The following is a 5,159-nucleotide window of genomic DNA, read 5'->3' on the forward strand; positions in this document are numbered from 1 at the left end:
CTCGGCCAGCTGCAGCTGGCGCAGCTGCGCCTCGGCCGCGTCCAGCTGCCGCTGCAGCCGGTCGAGCGCGGTCTGCTGCGGCTGGTCAGTCTGCAGGGCAGCCAGCTGCGCGCTCAGCTCGGTCAGGGCGTCTGAGGTCGGCTCGAGACGAGCGTCGGTCGACGAGTGAGACCGGCCCAGCTCTCCCAAAGCCTGTGTGACCTGCCCCAGCAGGTCGCGTGTGGTGGATACCTGAGGGCACGAGAGGTGACGTCACATGCACAAGGTCTGCCGAGCGCATCTCACCGGTCACCATCACCGGTCACACCGGTCACCGGGGTTCTAGAATATCAGGCGGCAACTGGCTGCTGCCCGAGGTCATGGGAGGTCAGCCATATAAAACGCATAATATCGCATTCATAAAAATATGCATTCACGCACAAACCTTACCTGAACGAGTGAAGCGTTATTCGAGTAAGTAAATCACTATTTTCTCCCCCAATCGACTGTAAGTGTCAAATATTTTTGGGGAGGAAACATTTTATAAATGGCTGTTTATGAACTACGCACTTGCGGCCTGTTACTTACACTGCCAGTCACCTGCACGCAATACAAAAACCTGATCGCTAGCCATAAGCGCTTGGAGCCTCCTAGCACTGTAAATGTTGCTGCGCAGTATCGCAAAAAATGAGGCAATTTACAAAACCAAAATCCCCTACTTGGCTGCCTGAAAGTGCCGGTAGCCGGTAAATGCAGAGAATGTCGCTGTCTGTGTATCGTAAAGCCGCAATTCGCTGCAAGCTCGGAAAGAACAAGAATTAGGCATATTTTGCGGAAAGAGGCCGGCGTGCCATTGCACGTGCAAGAAGAGACAAGCGTTCGCGACGGGCTTGCGCCCGGGGTTAAAATCTACGTTCTTCTCAGGATGGAGCAGTTAAAATTTCGAAATGCGTTCATACGCGTGTTGCAATAAAACGATTCGCACAAACCCTGCCAATTAAATAACGTTGAAAAGCGCCTTCATGCCGGCAGGCACGAACCCATGCGAAGAGGGATGTCCCTGTCTTAAATCGGATGGGGTGCTGAGCCCGAAAGGTTCTCGTAACCTATCGCCCAAACCTGATTTATCTTTTGATTTCGATTATTTTAAGCTGAATCCACATGATCAAATAAACAAAACATTCACTCGATACCAACATCGTTTCACTGATGAGGAATGACTTTTTACTCCAGGCTAATGTGGAGCTGCGATTAATGAGAAGCTTAGAATGGGTGCAATTTACAGAAAAACATACCTAGGTAGATCGACTGGGAACGCGTAAAAAACTGTCCTTTTTTGTTTATGAAAGGCAGCCCGAGACGCAAAAAGACGATTCACGTAGAACGTCGTGGTCTGACACGTATATACGAAAGGCTACTAAAAATGTGTCAGGTACACTGCTAGGATGTACCCTTGCATAAAAGTAAACTGACCTTGCACGACCTTCTCAAGACTTACGCCAGTAATTGAAATGACAGGACATGGTGGATGTGGGCTGGGGACTGGACGAGTCACCAGGATGTCCGTGTTAGGAAAAGCATGGTCAGCGCTTGACAAGTGTTGGAAGCTTGGCTGGCATGGTATCCCTCTTTAGCTGCCCTGCCCACGTCCGTGGACAATCTCACACTGCTTAATGTTTTTGGTGCAAATGATCTCAGCGCAAATCACTTAACCCCGAGCTCAAATCTACCGCAAACCCTTCTCAGATGTCAAGCTCTCATGGGGGCCAAGATCTCAAGAGAGCCAAATAGTCCCCCTTCGGACAAAAGAAAGCCGGGCGGGAGTAGGAGTCAGCCCTTTATATTCACTGAATACGATTTTCCGGAAATGTAAACTGCGTAGGAGACTAAGCAGTTCGCATATCTCTTGTTTTTCCTTTTCCTGTTCCTGTTTCTTTTCCTGCTGAAGTTCCTGCAGTTTGATAGAATTTTCCAAACAAACTGAGCCTGGGTAGCCTGCCAAATTGTGCGTAGCAACGGGGTCAATGATTTACACCATGCTGATTACGATCCTACGTATTGGCAGACGTCGCAGAAAACCACGTCTTGCCTGGGCTGTTTAAAGTTTCCCGAGTCTGCAGCAATGTGAAGTCCAAACACCCTCGCTCGTACGAGCTTCAGCTGATAAGATATTTGATACTACCCAATGCTGAGCAGTTTCAAACATGTAGAAGATACCAGCATGACACTCTGCCGGTCGGACGAACGACGAGCGATTCCATAACAGATGTGAGGTTCGCCAGTGTTATGACGTGGATGTCCGAAACTGAGCTTATGGAGCCGGCTGCCTTTGGCAGTCAATGCTGATGTGTTTCACCAATCCGTCGGGCATCCCACTGTTTATATAGCTACCGCCGCGCAGTCCGAGTCAGAAAGTCAGTTGCTGGACCATGGCTTTTCTCATAGCTTGGGCGAAATAACTGATCAATTGTGTATTTTTCTTAATGCGTTTATAATGCAGCGTCTTATTCAAGATATGTAGGAAATAAGGCATACAGATTTGGGAAGTATATGACTTCATAAAGACATCCAGTAACAGCTATGTGCATAGGCTAAGAACGTTTCAAAAAGTGTGGGACCAGAGTCAGCGCATATTTTTACTGGGAAGCAGGCCCGGTGACTGGGGGGAGGGGGTAAAGATGGAGGACATCGCTGCCCCCTTGAAAAAGGGGGAGGGCCATGGCTCTCTATCCCCCATCCCCCTCCGTTCCCACATCTATGGCTATATGAACCTAAAGTGAACTGTTGAGCGTACGCTGTGACGTTGACCTGTTGAATTGACTGCCTGAATGTAATTCAACTTTCGGGTTCAAGTATTTTGATGCGCTATCGTTAGTTCATTTTACTGGTAAAAAGTATCTTGATACGCTATTGTTTGCTCATTCCACTGGTAAAATTGGCACGCAAGAAACCAGAGTATAGTAGAAGAGATGATGTTCCTTAACGGTGCAGTATATGTTAAGAAAATCAAAATATTCGTGCCACTGTCCAGCACTTTATTGGCATCCCTTTGGTGACCTACTGTATGGTGTTGACGTCTATGAAATGGGGTCTCCTCCACGCACTGACAAAACCTGTTGGTGTTGGCTGTCGGAGATGTCAGGCCTTACTAGTTCAGCTTCTAGCATCATCTCGATAACGAGCAACGAATTTCACGTCTGATATCACCTCACTCACCTCACACCGCATTTTGCCTTGCTGGTCATTAAAATTCAAGCATGCGTGGCATCATGCCAACATCCAGAGCGTACCACTGTGCTGCATATCGCGGACATCGTAACTCAAACATGCCAAGAAACCACCTTCCATTTTTGTTAAATCCTAAGTCTGAGCACACACTGCCTCCAGGTCACAAGACCGCGCTTCCGCGTCGCTGGGACAACTGCCGTTTTAGGCTCTCATTAGCATTACCGAACAAGACGCATCCAAGTCCAGGAAAAAAAAGCTGAAGCAGAAGCTTGGTACGCTGGTGTAACCGTAAATAGCGTGACTTAAAATTTCAGTTGTGAAGAGGCAACGTCAAATCAAATGGTAACGTTTCGTGATAATTGGCTTCAAAGCTTTCATGAACTGAGCTGAGAGTGTGCAAATACCTGGTACTTGGCCAAATTGAGAATCTTCGGCATGCCGTATGGGAGCTAGTTTCCTTTTTCCGCGCGATATTTTTAGAAGCGTATATCTCTCACTAAAGAGCGCAAAGTAACTTCATTGCGCCTTCATCATTCGGCAGGTCCGGTAAGTTACGAGAACCGAATCTTTTACAAGCAAAATCATTTGACATTCGGCCACATTGGTGACCTTTCATGCTATTAAGATCACCATTTGTCAAATACTCGTCGGAACCACGCGCGACGCATCGTATCTCGATCAGCTTTCGTTCTCATCGACTTCAAGAGTTCCGTAAACTGAAAATCCTTCCTCACGTACTCCGGTCTTCTCCCTCTCCCCCTCCCCTGCTTTTCGGCGTACCTCCGAGCGGACGCGCTGCTGCCATCGGGTGGTCCGGTTCAGCCGCTGTCGTAGCGCCGTCGCGGCGGCGGCCACGGCGGCCTCATCTCCGCGGGCCTCCCGGGAGCGGGTGGTCAGACGGGCGGCGGCGGTGCCGATCTGCGGCACACGTGACGCACGTCCTGCCTGAGAGACCGGCCGACACTGGCCAGCCGACCATCGAGTAAACAGGCCGGTGGGCCCCGGTCGGTCGGCCGGCGCCGCCGCGGCCAGCGTGTGGGAATGGCCGCCTCGGCACAGCCGGCCGGTGCTAAGTGAGGCTGGGACCGACAGTCGGGGCGAGCGCCCGGGGAGGTGGCGCCCGGATCGGCGCCCAACGCTGCCGGAGACTCGGAGGCAGAACCGATAGACGGATCGAACCAGCGACATCAGTGGGACCACGGGCACCAAGGCCAACTACTGGGATTATTTGTCGGATCTGCGGCGAGGAGAAGCGGCTGATGGGACCTGACAGGACAGGCAATGTAGGGCCGGGTTTCGTAGAGTTGGTTGCGTCTTAAAAGGCGAAAAAACGAAACGTTAGTGACACGCATCAGAAAAGGTCCAAACAGGCGCTCCGGCGGCCCGCACGTCCGCACTTTTAAAACTGCTCGGCCCAGTTCACAACCCGAGTTTGCGGTTGATGTGAGTCGCTCAGGAGCGAGCCGAAGGGCCACCAGAGCTTCCACAGTGATGCAGATGGTGTTGCGTTCCAGACGCCATGTTTCAGATTGCATTGTTTCTCCACACGTAAGGACCGAGGTTTGCGGTGGACCGCCCCTTGCAGTCTTGTTGGCGGCACCGACGGATTCAAGATAAACATTGACATGCGACAATCGCATAAGCAGTTCAGGACAAACATCTGTAAAGGCTACAGGAAAACGCATTTCCCTCCACAGCGCTGAGCCCCAACCCACCAGGCAAGACCCTATCTCTCTTGTCACAGCCAGGACATCTCAGACGCAGTGGCAGGAGACCGCGGCTCCCCAGCCCACCTGATCGGCCAGGGACGCCGTCTTCTCCGACTGTGCGGCGGCCACTAGAGCGGCGGCGGCGCTGGCAGCGGCCGACGCCTTCTCCGCCGTCCCCTCGGCCTCCTCCAGCAGCGTGCTGGTGGCCGGCAGGCGGGCGCGCGCCGCCGCCGCCTCGGCGCT

General features: G+C 51.8%; 1 long non-coding RNA gene across 1 annotated transcript; it reads right to left on the reverse strand.

Moving 5' to 3' along the window:
• Positions 1-10: 10 nt before the first annotated feature.
• LOC119102627 (uncharacterized) lies at positions 11-5,059 on the reverse strand. The gene is made up of 3 exons (XR_005094725.1): positions 5,001-5,059; positions 3,988-4,125; positions 11-231 (listed from the first exon to the last, which is right to left on the reverse strand). It is a non-coding gene; the product is annotated as an uncharacterized LOC119102627 (long non-coding RNA).
• Positions 5,060-5,159: the final 100 nt, after the last annotated feature.

Source organism: Pollicipes pollicipes, unplaced genomic scaffold (genome assembly GCF_011947565.3).
Source record: "Pollicipes pollicipes isolate AB1234 unplaced genomic scaffold, Ppol_2.1 Scaffold_5724;HRSCAF=6776_pilon_pilon_pilon, whole genome shotgun sequence".
NCBI classification, from domain to species: Eukaryota; Metazoa; Arthropoda; class Thecostraca; order Pollicipedomorpha; family Pollicipedidae; genus Pollicipes; species Pollicipes pollicipes.